The sequence below is a fragment of the Porites lutea genome, chromosome 1 (genome assembly GCF_958299795.1).
Source record: "Porites lutea chromosome 1, jaPorLute2.1, whole genome shotgun sequence".
Taxonomy (NCBI): Eukaryota; Metazoa; Cnidaria; class Anthozoa; order Scleractinia; family Poritidae; genus Porites; species Porites lutea.
The window spans coordinates 26,647,015-26,662,442 of record NC_133201.1 but is presented as its reverse complement, the minus strand read 5'-3'; the positions used below and the strand labels follow the sequence as shown (position 1 = coordinate 26,662,442).

The 15,428-nt window shown below is 38.6% G+C and overlaps 1 long non-coding RNA gene across 1 annotated transcript; it reads left to right on the top strand.

Moving 5' to 3' along the window:
• The first annotated feature begins 7,295 nt into the window (after positions 1–7,295).
• Positions 7,296–15,181, top strand: LOC140947254 (uncharacterized). Its single transcript, XR_012166947.1, has 3 exons — positions 7,296–7,534; positions 14,526–14,759; positions 15,067–15,181. It is a non-coding gene; the product is annotated as an uncharacterized lncRNA (long non-coding RNA).
• Positions 15,182–15,428: the final 247 nt, after the last annotated feature.

Genomic DNA, 15,428 nt, shown 5'->3' with positions numbered 1-15,428 from the left:
AAAAAGTATTTCAATGTGTATAAAAGAAGCAAAGTAGAATTTATCTCCTCCTAGTGCCAATTCGATTCTCATAACATAGCAGTAAAATAATTTCCATTTTAGTTGATGAGTCAGTCTTTTAAACGGTGTATTTGTCTTCACAAAAATATTTGTACTCGATACCATTCATCGTGAGCAATTCAATGCCTTGTGTGTGAACCATGTTGTTTAAATTTGACTGTTTATCGAACAGCGGAAGTTTTGATGACCCCAACTCTTTCAGTAGATGCAAACAAGGACAATATCAATGCACAGTTAAGACAAAAAAACAAAAATGTTTAAATGGCCAGAGATCCCTTTAAAGGGATTTTATGTTAGGTTTTCTGGTTCTTTACCATGTTAAGAATTTGGTCAGTATAACGGAGACGGATATACCTCATAAATGGCCTATTGACATAACATCTTTGGACATAACTACACATTTCTCTGGAGTTTTAGAGCATGTTGTCAGCAACTGGTGTTGGGGGGTATCCATGCCTCGAAAAGATTTCATTAAGACCCTGAATAACATCTTGACTTGCTTTACCCTTGAGTTGGAGTACCTCAATGTACTTTGAATAATAATCAATGACCACAAGATAATTTTAATTTTTAGGTTCTAAAATATCTGAAGCAACTGTCTGCCAGGGTAATAAAGTGACATCGCCAGTTTGCATGGGTTCCTTGGGTTGTTTGCTCTAATATTTCATGCATTGTTCCAGCTAGAAACCATCTCATCAATATCTTTAGTCATGCCTGGCCAAAATACTGTCATTCTTGCATTTCCTTTGCTTTTTTCAATCCCACAGTGACTTAGATATAATTTTTAGAGAATATCTTTTTTTCCACGGGGATGGGATAACAAGCCTATTATCCTTGAGTAAAATTCCATCCGTGACATGAGTATCATTTCGTACATCCCGAAAGGACTTTAGAGATGGGTGTACATCACAGTTATGAGCAGGCCAAGTCTGTAAAGAGTATTGGTGTAACATCTGCATAGTTGGGTCATTGGATTTCAAATCTCTTAGCTCCTTCAACTTAACATCTGAGATGGGGAGACTAGACACAACACTATGAATAAAATACTCCATGTCTTTATGCATGTCACTGTCACTGGGCATACTGGACTCATTGTATGCCCTGGAGAGGGTATCAGCAATGTACTGACACTTTCCTGGGACATACTTAACTTTAATTAATACTTCTTGAAACTCAGCCTCATTCTTTGTAAGCGAAGAGGAACTTTAAATAGAGGCTTTTTAAAGGTAGTTTTGAGAGGCTTATGATCCGAATTCACTTCAGCTCCATGAGTATACATATTAAATCTCTCACACCCCAAAACAATTGTTAGCATTTCGTTTTCTATGGGTGCGTAATTTATCTCTAAATTTGACAAGGCACGTGAGGTATATGCAACTGGTTGGCCTTGTTGCATCAGGCATGCTCCTAAGCCATCTTTGCTAGCATCAACTTGAAGTGTGGTTGGTAAGCTGGTGTCATAGAAACGTAAAACAGGGGCACAACTCAAAACTGTGTTAATTTTGGTGAGTGCAGAATCATGCTCAGCGAACCATGCCCAGGATACATCACCCTTGAGTAAGGATCATAAAGGGGCAGTTAATTCTGACATGTTGGGAATATACTTGCTAAGATAATTGATCATGCCAAATAACCTTTGTAGGTCTTGCTTGCATGCGGGTGTGGGTATGTTATGAATAGCCGAATTTTTTTCTGGGTCAGGTGAGAAGCCCAGTTCACTAACAACTTCATCCATAAACTTGAATTGGTTAACACAGAATTGAATCTTGTCACGGTTGAACTTAATATTACGTTCTCTTGCTCTTGTCAGAACCTTGCGGAAGATCAAATCATGTTCTTCTTCACTTTTACCACCAATGATGATATCATCAAAAACTGGTAACGCACCTGAAATATCATGGAAATGTTTCTCGACCATTTTTTGTGCGACCTCGCCTGCACATGAAATACCAATTTTATTCTTTTCAACCGATACCTGCCAAAGGTGAATTAAAAGTTCACAAAAAGACTCATCTGTAAGCTTTTGGTGCCAGTAACAGTTTGACATGTCAACAACTGAGAAAACCTTGTAACCATTGAGTGTGTTTGAAATAGTTTCAAAACTTGGGGGTTTGAAATCCTCCCTTTCTATGGCCTGATCCAAGTCAGGTGGGTCTAAGCATAGTCTCAGGGTGATATTTGCTTTCTCGACTATAACTAAATTACTGACCCAATTAACCGGTTCTTCTACTTTAGTGATAATACCCTTTTTTTCTAAATCATCAAGAGTGGCCTTGAGTTTATCCCTTAACCTGAGGGGAACATTCCTTTGTGGTTGAATGGTATTCGCTCGCTCGATCGGTCGGTGTACGGTCACGTGATTACCAAATTTTAGCGTACTACGCATGTCCGTGACATCACTTGTTTAGTTGTCTAACCCGTACGCGAAGCACTCATGCGAAATGAAATTCTTGCATCTTAGACCATCATCGACCATCTTAAATTCATGTGAATGCCACCTATGGCGTTCCGTTGCGGACAAAATTATACCGATAGTAAAAACATGTTGAAAACATAATACGTAAGTCGAAACTTGTAAAATAAATCGAATGCAATAAAAAAATGAGTCGAGATTTACAAAATATATGTTCACGAACGAAAAAAAAAATTGAAATTTGAGTCGAAAAATAAAGCGCGAGTCGAGTTGAAAAAAAAATTCAAGTCGAGAAAGAGAGAACGCTGACCATTTTCTTCGACTCAAATTTCAAAATTTCGACTCGTGTTTTTTTTCGTTCGTGAAAGTATATTTTGCAAATCTCGACTCATATTTTTTATTGCATTCGATGTATTTTACAGGTTTCGACTTAAGTATTATTATTTTTTTAAACATGTTTTTACTATCGGTATAATTTTGTCCGCAACGGAACGCCATAGCCAACGAAGGAGAAATTATACGAATACGTTAGAAATGCAACTCATAGAAAGAAATGTTACGTTATCCAGGGATCAAGGAAAATGTTTTTGACCGTCGCGGGGAGGTTTTTCATTGTTTTGATCGTCAGTAAGATTGCTGAAAGATGACTGAGAAATAATAAAAGAGCAATGTGCTGGTGTTTGGGCGACTTTTATTCGATGGTACGTAAACGATTTACTTAAACATTACTTTATTGTGGTTAAAAAGGAGAAAATCTTTGTAATGTAGCTGAGCGATAACAGTTGTTGACCGTTTCTTGGTGGCAAGAAAGCCTCTATTCGGTTAAGTTTGTCTAAAATTTAATTTGCACCTTTAAGCTTACTAATGATTAATAAACTATTAAAGTTTAAAGCTGGTGAAGTTTTGAGAAACAATCACAAGTTGGCTCAGCTCTATGTTAGTTTTCGTATTAACTAAAAGTTTTCCATTTACAACAGGTTTGAATGGAGCAAAAGAATCAATGAATAAAGATCTAGACTTCAACGAGAAAAATAAATGAAAGTTTATAAAGAGTCAGATTGTGCTTCTCTCCCGGGGGGGGGGGGGAGCATTCCCGGCATCAAGTCATTGAAATTTTTAATTTTTTTCCAGCAGGCATCTACTGTATTACTTGCCCATTTACTCTTTTCAACATTAATTTTGCCCCTTGACATATACAAAAATTAGAAATGGCTCCTTTGAGCTGAGCTAAGAATGAGTGATAAAGGGAAACAAGTTTGGAGGAAATAATTGAATTTGAAACCTCAGTGATTGTTCTTTGTTCTTACAGTTCTTATAGTGAAACCAAGCGATACGTAACAAGAGAAATAACTAAAAGACGATCATTCAAGGAAAACCAAAGATAAATATCAAAATGTACCTTTAATGCAGAAGCTGATATGGTGTCCGGACGATTTCGTAGAACTGATAATATATTGTTAGTCTGTCTTTCATTTCTGTTTACGCTTAAAAATGTACACATTCGAATGAAAGAACTATTTTCGGCTTTGTCCGTGTATCTTCTTTTGTTCATAGCAAACAAACGGAAGAAAAATGACGAAGGTAGAAACGAGAATTAAATAAAGTATGAAATAATCTACCTTAAGTTTAAGGGGAGCCTTAAATATTCGGAAAAAAAACCTTAAAAATCGGGAAATGTGAGGATTTTTTGAATATCCCTTTGTAAATGATACTATTATTGGAGAGACGCTTCGTTCGTGCGTCTTCTTTTGTTCATAGAAAAAAGTAGAAGAAAAATTACAAAGGTAGACACGAGAATTGAAAAAAGTATGAAATAAACTACCTTAACTTTAAATGGGAACCTTAAATATTCAGAATCCACCTTAAAAATCTCCAAAATGTAGGGATGTTTTGAAAACCTTTTGTAAACGATACTAGTTTGGATCCAAGACCTCTCCCGGCTCTGCACATGCGCAGACGTTGTTCAGCTTTATCTGGGATGGGTAGATTTACTTAGCTATGGGGCTCAAGTGCGGCGCGAAGCTCCGCGCGTGGAGCTCCGCTATCAAAGAATTGAGGCATAACTGTACGATATAAAATTTGAAACCGACACAAAAACGACATCGATAGCCGGAAATGATAGCTTCGTGCCACGTAGCTTAACATTACTAAATAAGGTATACGAGATCACTCTCCACACACATCCAAACCAACATTTATAGAAACGAAGAAAAAATTTTAAAGCATTAACCCTAGGACGTACACGCAAATTCATCCCCCCACCGTGGTACAAGGGGGGAGGGGGGGGGAGTGGGGGGTTGGAGCCCCTCCCGCGAGTTTTTGATATGTTGCAGTATTTTGAAATGATTTTACCTTTAATAGAAAGCCTTTGATCTTCTTAACAAGATGACGTATATTTCATTGGTGGTGGCGCCGCTGAAGGCCTGTGACGTCACAACAATGGTCGCCATCTTGTATGTTACCAAGAATTAGAAATCAGGTGTAAACCGCGAAAAATGGTACTTTTTTGTGCTTTAAGCACTTTGCATTATTTTAGCCAAAATATTTTCTTTTATTGCTGAAAAAAGTTGAAAACAACATGTATTTTCACCCAAAAGTGGCTTGACCACCTGCTACTTATGACGTCATATCTCGTAACCATAGCAAGTGACCATCACTTAACTTGTCTCAAAATTTGTGCGAGGGATGAACGAACAGATGTTTTATCCTCTATTGAAAAACTAAGAAAAACCTTATGGGGGTTAGGATCCTCCCCCCCCCCCCCCCCCCCCTTGTACGTGCGAGGGTTAAATTTAAACCAAAATGAACAAGCATGTGAAAAAGGATAGTCAGTACTAAGGCCATCAGAATCAATGGTGTGTGCTTGTTTACGTTTTCGGACAGGAAAGATGCTCGTCTACGCTTTTCGCTTTCGACAAACGCTTTTGACAAACACTCGTCTACGTTTCTGGCTTCTTTAGATCTCGCCGATCTGACATTTTACTAGTGAAGAACTGACTTAATACATCGGCCGTGGCGCAAAGTAGTTCATGATATTGAAAATGCAGGTGTTGAAACGCTGAAATGGGTCGTTTGATGTACGGATAACTGGCATCAGAGATAAGAAATTAAAAGACTGATCAGTGAAAGAATCAGCGCTTATTTGGCTGACGGCAACCCTTGACGAGTTTGATGAAGACGTCGCATGGCTCGATGGCACGACAACAGCTTGTCTCGTCGTAGTCATTGAGCGAGGTCTCTTTTGCATGGCAAGTGATCTTTTTAGTTTGGGGACAACAGCCTTTTATGCGGGGTGATTTTAAATTCGTTTTATATTAACGTTCAGGGTTTCTTTCATTAAGCTGCTAATCAAACTTTGGTGCAGTCTTACTTACAGGAGGAGCGGACATTCGTACTGTCACGTGACTACCCAAATTTCTCTGATATGCATGGATACCCAAATAAACCAATTTCGATGCATTGCAATTCACACTTGGTTCCAATGCTTGGGAAAATAAAATAAAAGAAGTGTATTATTCGTTGCTGTGCCCTAAGTGCGATTTTTTTGTTTTATTCCCCCAACCCTCGTTGCCAAGTATGAGAGCAAGAGTCCCGCTATAATGTCTCCCTTTTGGTTGATTTTCCCTGTCTTTTTTCAGATTCTTGCCTTTTCAGAGTGGAAAAAGAAGGAGATTGGACATGTTAAGAATGAACAAGATATTGTTTGGAGTCGTTTTCGTCGCAATGTGGCAAGGCAAGTGAATTTTTCCTTACGAAATGCATACATAGTAGTTTCTATCGTCTTCCTACAGTTGACAAGCACTGATGCGCGTGGCACTTAAGCGGTACAATCGTTTGGCTGTTAAGTTGAGGTCACATTTATGCTATAACTGATACCAAATTAAGGGTCACAAATGTAATAAGAAATTGGTGCCAAATGTAATAAGGGTCAAAATAATGTAATAAGGGCTACAAATGTGATGGGCATAAGTCACAAAGATAATTAGCGAGGTTTTTTTCTTTGCACTTGCTACATGTAAGAAATTGGTCACAGATGTGACAATTGTAGCAAATGTTATTAGGAATAGACGACAATTGGAATTAGTTTAAGAACCCCAACAAGCCTGTAGTCTGAACATTGATGACATCAATTCAATTAAGATTACTGTATCCTACTCAAGAAACGTCTAAGGAGTATTCCTTAGAACATTCACCTCTTCACTTGCAGACGCACAACGTGATCTTACATACGATTCACATTTTATCCATCTCCTAAATTGAAACCCTAAACAGGCAAACTCTCACTTTTTCTTCCTAGCCCTAATATTTATAATATTTACGACCATTGTTATATTTGTGACTCCAGTCCCCATTACAAATGCCATTACATTAGGGATCCTTGCTATACCAGTGTGGTGAACGTGACATCATGTGATTCAAGTGCTCTTCAAGCCTAATCTTCTTTCGAAGACCCTACTCAAAAGTTGCCAGGACTGGAATAGGAACTAGTTCTGTGCATGAGCTACTCCCGTTGCCAAAAAGAAAGTTGTACCCCTTTTTTGTTTTTATTTTCAGAAATTGATTATTGTAACAATTTTCCTTTTAAGGGTAACCTCAACGCAATTTATGCTCTTACTATTCAAAGATGTAAATTGACAGTTCTCTTAAATAACTATTTCGAATGATAAATATAATCTCTATGATGTTTGTACTCATTTTCAGATGTGCTCGCCGATCCATGCTTCTACGATGTGGGTAGCTCTAATGGGGTTATTAGCTCCAGTGCAACCAAAAACTACTCCATGTACAATTGCACGTGGATCATTACAGCACCATCTAACCACACCGTCAAATTGACCTTTACCATATTTAACCTCCTCGATTATTCGACGATCTACAGGAGCGAGATTAAAGTCTTTGATGGAAAAAGTAAAAATGATACGTTGCTGGGTATTTTTAGTGGATCAAGACGCCCATTCATCGTACAAACAAGTGGTCAATTCATGATGTTAACCTTTAAAAGGTATCATGAATTAGCATTTTTTAACTTCAAGGGAGTCTACTTTTCAACCTCAATAAAAGGTGAGCTATATGTACCAAAAAGAGAATTGAAAAATTTTCGCGGAGTGTTAATTCGGAAAAACCTATTTGGTTAGAATAGTTGAACTATATCATATTAATTTATAATCATCAGAAAACTCCCAATAATAAAGTCTAATTCCTTCTATATAGGTAAAAAAATTAAGAATGTCTTTGCTACGTGACCTTGTTATAGGGCCTCGTGATAGAGCAAATGACTCCTTACATTACTTACAGAAATACCCTATCTATATTTGGTGTCTTGAGTCTTTCATCACTGTTCTGTGATACCCGTTGACCGCCATAAAATATCCAGAATTAGAGCGTCGATAACGGACATCCAGAACTTTGCTCGCCAAAAGCAGAATAGGAATCCTAGAATATTGTCATTTCACGTGGAAAGTATTGACTACTGAATCAAGTGATAAACGATCTGGCTCGCTCAGGGGAAAACGACGAGGCAAGATAAACTTCACCACAATCATTCTCAGGAAAAATTACTCGTACTTTCATTTAAAGATGTCTAGTTCTCTATGGATTGAAGTTCTCATTTTCTACCTCTTTCCTTTACGTCGTCAAAACTTTCTTATCTTGTTGGTGTTACTACTTTTCACTCTTAAAACCTATTACTGAAAAGCGATTTATTTATTTGCTCGTAAATAACATGTTAGCCTTAATGATAATGCGTACGATACATTTACGCGCTTATTAACATATGATTAACTCGATGGTAACCTAAAATTCCTTTAAAAAGGATTTCTTTAGTTCTGGAGCAAGATTACGTTCAACAAAAACTACCAAAGTAAAGTTCAGCAAAAGGAAGACACTTTTTCTACGGTTACTGTATAAATTGCTTAGATCTTTGGGATTAAAACGTATAGTTACCAACCGACAGCTCCCATATTCAAACATGTAAAACCAAGATGAATAGATGGGGCAAGGCTTCCCACTCGTAATCAGTGGATCCCTAAAAATGAAAAGCTTACGTCAACATAAAATGGACCGTAAAGCTTAGGTCTCCTAAAGTGGCCATTTAAAACATTAATGTTTTCCGAGTAACGTCAGGCTGGAGACGAGATTTCTCACTCTCAAAAAGCACTCTTTTAAAATTTTTCCTTCCAAATAATGAGTTTATTGGTAAATAGGTTGTTTATCATTTTTCATTCGTAATAGTTAACACTTGGGACGTTCCAGAACCTCAAAAGCCTCTAGATCAGAGATTTATTGATCTTGCACTAACTTGTCATATATCCTTAAAATCGGGGGGATAAGTCCTGTAACATGAGCATTAAAAAGGTTTGTTAACGCCGTTTGTTTTCCCAGAAAATCTGGGTTATAACTCAGAATCAAGTAATTAAAATTAATGCAAGGACCTGTTTTTTAACTACGCAAAAATTGAAGCGAGACTTTTAATCCCGCCATTTTTCTAGATAATCGAAATATCGAATGTCAACATCCAGGAATGATCAAATTGTAGTTTCGGTTATCAAGACCTAGACTGCGATAATCGAGGGTCAACGGTCATCGATGATGATGGCCCTGTCTTTTGAAGCTGCCTAGTTTTGTGTTATTTGCTGCCTTTTTGTGTTTAAATAATTAAGTTTTTTCGTGCGTAAGTGTTCCTGTCGGTATCTTCCTTTTAAAACATGAGAGCATCAAAGAAAGGAGGAAGGAAGTATAATGTGTATGGCGATAGTTCTGAATCGTAAATGAAGGACTGCCTGGAAACGATTCGGCAGGATGTCGAAACTATAAAGAACAATAAAGCAAAATTCAAAGTAGACTTGAAATCTTTCAAACACAAACTCGATAGCACTACAGAGTCGCTTAACCTAAAGTTTGATGCTCTAAACGGCGAAGTCTAAGTGGTCATGACCAGAGTTGAAAAGTTGGAGGATGAGGTCATCAAGCTCGTTACTTTTGTCAACCAAGCGTACGAAAGACTTCTGTTAATAGAACATCGATGGAAGTAGGCATGTTTTAGCTATGTTTTTGAACAAGGAATTATTTTGAATGAATAATAAAACAATTATTGAATCCGGCTTTCGTATCATATGAAGAATTCTGGAGATCTCGGAGGGTGTTATCCCTCTTTGATCTTCATAATTAGTAGTAGACTAGGGTCAAAGATAAGCCCCGTTGGTGGATTCCCTTTGGATTCCCTCGCAAAAAGTGGATTCCCTTAATTAATAGGCATATGGGTCTAGTCTATGACGTCACCCATTGTTATAACCTAGACAAAAAAATGGATTTCCTGTATACTAATTAAGTGCCTAGTCAGTGTCTTCCTGCATACTAATTCGGTATAGGTTTACTAATAAGCGTCACTCTACTACAATAGGCACAATCGGTTTGCCTCGGCTTGCCCGTGAAGTAACTTGAGCTCGGTTTTCGGACCGTCTATTAAAAGAGAAATAGAAATAAGAGAAGCGATCACCTAGCAACGCGAGAAACGGCTTCTTATATCTTATTTAGCGCTAAAACTCAGATATACATAAACAAAACACATACACAAACTGGAGATGAAAAGTCTTTATTTCAATTTAGTTTACGTCTTCTTATTTAGCGCTAAAACTCGGATTTATAAACAAGACACACACAAATTGGAGCTGAAAACTCTTTATTTCAAGTTTGTCTGACGTTTTCTCCTATCTATCTCGAGGAAATGAAAAACTATTACAGTCTCAGCGTTTCACGCACGGTTAATCAGTTAATTATGCGAGTTCACAAGCCCAAAGTTGAATACAAATTAGCTCTACAGGAAAAACCTCAAGGGAGCATATTGACGTATTATTATAAAACAAATAACTTAGCAAGGATCAATTAAAACACGCGACTCATAATTGCTAGCAACAAAACCAGACAAGAGAGATACCGTTTTAAAAAACTTTATTAAAAACAAAAAGAGTCAAATACACAGGAATGGAAATTAATTAATCTTCATCTTCGTTCTCCTCTGTAGAAGGGGAATAGAAATTGGTTTCCAACGCCTTCGCGTTTTTGTGTGTAACTGCTCCGCAATCGTGACACCGAAGAAAGCCCTCTTTTATATAATGTCTCCCCTCGGGAATCTGCTGACCGCATATTGGACAAATCTTGTAGTAATCGTGCCAAAGGCATTTAGGACATTTCATGATCAATGTCCCGTACACATTAGAGTTTTCGCAGTGTTCACAGGGACTTTTGGAGTGAAAGGTGGTGGACGTTTCAGGGTTACTACTTTCTATCTCCTGACTGTCGTTTTCAGTGTCGTTGTCGCTCTCTCGGGTGCCTTCCGCTTCAACGCCATTCTCAGAAGCCACTCCCTCCTCCTCATTATTACTCTCGTTATCGGAAGTGTTTTCTACATTTTGGTAGCCTTTTTCCTTTTCTATTAAATCACTTAACAACTTTTTGTTCCTGATTAAACCTTTATCGATTCCTAACTCTGCAAGTCCATCTAGAAACGTATTCAGCGCACGAGGCTTCGTAACCTCATTGTTATGAACGAGTAACACATACTCAACTAGCTCAGCGATGTTTGTGACGGGAATAGTGCGAAGTAATTGTCCGCTGGGGGTCTAGAAAAGAATATCTTTGGACGCGGCCATACTATGCAGCCAATCAGAAGCACGCTTTTCCGGCACTGCTCGGGAAAGATGGCTCAAAACATCTTTTATTTTTGGTTCTTCATCCTCGCTTTCATCACCAGAACTTTCGCTTTCTTCATGTTCACTCTCGCGATCTTCTTCTTCAACCAAATCTATCTTTCTCTTCATTTTGATGAGTACCAGTGACAGACTAAGCTTCGAATGATCAACCTAGCGTTGTGTCACCTCTTTTATAGCATTAGAAATCCTAAGCTTGAAACGACAGGGGCTAATACATCTTCGATAAAACCACTACCCTCTTGAACAAGGACTCGCTTCTTTGTTTTGAAAGGGACATTTGGACTGGCCAGGTTAAGTAAAGCATCCTTATGTGGCAGCAATACCCACTTATTTTCTTCGGAGATAGGAGTGTGTCCCATGAGTAAATTGTATAAGACTTGGACTAGTGCATGAAGTTGCTGTGGTGTAGCTGTCTTTAAAAGAAACTGGCGCTGATAAGCAAGGCAAGCAGCTAACAGCTGAAGAAAACCACGATTGTTGTTCACTACACGAGACATTGCTACAAAATGAACTAAGAATGGCAGTTGGTAGTCTTTTATAGAATCTGGTGGAGGGAAAACAATAGAAATGAGGAGGAGGAGGAGGAAAAATAGAAATGAGGAGGAGGAGAAGGAGGAAAAGCAATAGAAATGAGGAGGAGGAGGAGGAGGAGGGGGAAGGAGGAGGAAAGAAAACAATAGAAATGTGGTGGTGGTGGTGGTAGTGGTGGTTTTGGGGGAGGAAAACAATATAATTTTGTGGCCTGAAAACCTATATAAATGCGCAACATTCTACCTCTTTCTCAGTCTACATTTTGCTCCTGAGGAGTTGACATGAGTTGGCTCTGTTCTGTCTGCGAAAAATCCTTTGGTAGAAAAGATAATATGCAAAGGCGCGTGATGTCTAAACACCGCAATGCTGGTCTCACCCCATTTCAAACAGTTCCAATGTTTTCACAGAAATGTCAGCGGTTTCGCTTCGAGCACCCTTTCACCTCCATGATTGCCGGAATGACCGGGTCCGGAAAAACGGCCTGGCTTCGATCGCTATTGCAACAAGCTTCAGAAACCATTTACCCTCCCCCGGAGAGGATCGTTTGGTGTTATTCACAATGGCAGCCTGCGTATACACAAATGTTAGTCGCCATGCCAAACATTGAATTCGTCAAGGGAATTCCTACGGCTTTGGAGCAGGATTCCTATTTTGATGTGAACAAACGGAATTTGATCGTGTTTGATGATGAGATGATTGACGCCAGTAAAGACAAGCGAATTGTGAACCTTTTCACACGTGGTTATCATCATCGCAATCTGAGCGTGATTTATATCGTGCAGAATCTATTTCATCAGGGGAAAGGTAGCCGCAGCATAAGCTTAAACAGCCATTATCTGGTGTTATTCAAGAATCCACGAGACAAATTGCAAATCCTGACTCTGGCGAAGCAAATGTATCCCGGGCAGACTGATTTCTTTTTAAATCAGTACGAAGAGGCTGTAAAAAGACCTTTTGGTTATCTTTTGATTGATCTGAAAACTACTACCCAAGATAATTGTCGGTTGCGAACAAACGTCCTGCCCAATGAAGAAGGCTTTAACCAAGCAGGGTTTCAAGAAAATATTCCTCAAGAGCTTCTAAAATATCTGAAGCAGCAAACTCTTTCGCCTGTCCCGTTTCTTCCAGCTATGCAAGAAATACAAGGCAACATGGATGACGTGCTTTCTCGAAACGATCTTCGGGACGATGAAAAAGCTAAAGGATACCTTCAGTTGCAAAACAGATACCTGGCTTTTAAAGAACAATTAAATACAACAACACGACCGGAAGAAATAATCAGCACTGTTCCAGACTTAACATCAAGGACACAAGATTCTTCGACAGCAACGACAGCATTCTCGACTCCCCTCAACCCCTTTAATGTAACACCTGAATTAACAGAAGCGGCTATCTCTCAAAAACCTCCACCACCCTTAAATCCTGCTTTCCTGACCCCTCCTCCCACAGTAGAAACCCCATCACAACATGGCCCGAAGCGCAAAAGACGTTGGATTCAATTTCTAAATTATTTGGATGATCATAAATCTCATGGCAAACAGCTGAAGAAACGTCGGCATAAGAAATTCAAACCTTACAAGTACTCCATGGGCGAAGATGAAAATTAATTAATTTCCATTCCTGTGTATTTGACTCTTTTTGTCATTGTTCTTTAATAAAGTTTTTTAAAACGGTATCTCTCTTGTGTTTTTATTGCTAGCAATTATGAGTCGCGTGTTTTAATTGATCCTTGTTAAGTTATTTGTTTTATAATAATACGTCAAGGTGCTCCCTTGAGGTTTTTCCTGTAGAACTAATTTGTATTCGACTTTGGGCTTGTGAACTCGCATAATTAACTGATTATCCGTGCTTGAAAATGACAAGACTTTCATTTCTTCGAGATAGAACGGAGAAAACGGTTCTGTAATAGTCAGACAAACTCAAAATAGAGCATTTTTAGCTCCAATTTGTGTATATGTGCGTGTGTTTTGTTTATATATCCGAGTTTAAGCGCTAATAAGATATAGGAAGCCGTTTCTCGCGTCGCTAGGTGATCGCTTCTCTTATTCCTATTTCTCTTTTAATAGACGGTCCGAAAACCGAGCTCAAGTTACTTCACGGGCAAGCCGAGGCAAGCCTATTGTACCAATTGTATTAGAGTGACGCTCATTAGTAAACCTATACCGAATTAGTATGCAGGAAGACACTGACTAGGCACTTAATTAGTATGCAGGGAATCCATTTTTTTCTCTAGGTTATTACAATGGGTGACGTCATAGACTAGACCCATATGCCTATTAATTAAGGGAATCCACTTTTTGCGAGGGAATCCAAAGGGAATCCACCAACGGGGCTTATCTTTGACCCTAGTCTACTACTATAATTCTTCGTGAGATACTCAGCCTCATTCATTAATTTGTTATAGAATATATGTGAACAGAATGTAGGAGTTGTGAAATCAGGCCCCCTGGACGCGTTGCTAGTCTATCGCAGGGTTACCCCAGCAGTTTGTTGCCGGTACCCATTGTTTAAGGGGAAAAAATTGGAGTAAATTTCCTTGTCTAAAGGAACAACGCGAGGGGCGAAGCTTGACTCACAGCCACACACGCCTCCTCTGAATTTTCCAAAGCATGTGCTAAATAGCTTTAAGTAGCTCAAGCGGTCTCCGTCATAATTCTTTCTCGAAGGCAAGACGTAAGGGGTTTGCCCATGTTCCTTGTCAATCATTTTATAACACAACGGATGTCTCCAATAAAACCATCTCGGTTATTTTATAGCCTGAAGCATAATTTTCCTCGCCATTTAAGACAGGTATTGCATATTTCTATTTATAGACAAGCCGAAGATAAGGATACCGTTGTCCGTAGTACGCAGTGTACCAGAACATTATACCTGGTTCATGCTGGAAGGCACCCCACCCATTCAAGCTTGGTTAGGCAACTCATCTACACCTTTGGAGGATGCACGAGTGGTAAAAGGACTTAAATTCACTCAGACCGGAAATTACACAATTCTGGCCAAAAATGATGCAGGCAGTAGCTCCAAAACGTTTGACGTTAACGTTATGGGTAAGGTTTTTGTCTCAAGTTAACATGTTAATATTTCGAACCATATTTTTGTACCACCCTGTGATACCTGTGTTATTTTAAGCTAATATTCAGCGTTTTTTCCAGATCGACCGAGTCAACTCTGTTGCTTTAGAACGCACCGATGGTGCATTAATTCAATGTAGTGAAGGCGTTTTCAATATAGTAGTTTTCACTTTTATAGCGTAGCTTAATGAAAACATTTGGCTTAGAAATCTACCCTTGCGGTTGTCTCTTCCACTTTTCACATGTCATTTCTTATCTGAGGCAAGATACATTGATTTTGCAGATTGCAGGCATTTATGTCGGAGCAAGGGTTTTATGAATGGTTCTGGTCAAGTAACCAACGATCATGACTGCAGTGGAGGCAATGCTACATATATTTGGAAGTGTATACCAACAACAACTACTAATTTGTAAGTGAATTTCCCAGCTTAAGGACTCGTTAACTGCTGATTTTAATACAAAATGCTTAGTGGCATTGAATCATGTATCAAAAGAATAAAGACGTTTGAAAGTAAACGCCCTAAAAATCGTTTAGCCTTGAAAAAAGCCTCCTGAGGTTTCGATTAATAAAAATTAAAAAAAAATACATCTGGGCTAAAACGGACATTATTATAAACTTTCATCATAAAAGAAGAATAGCTTTTC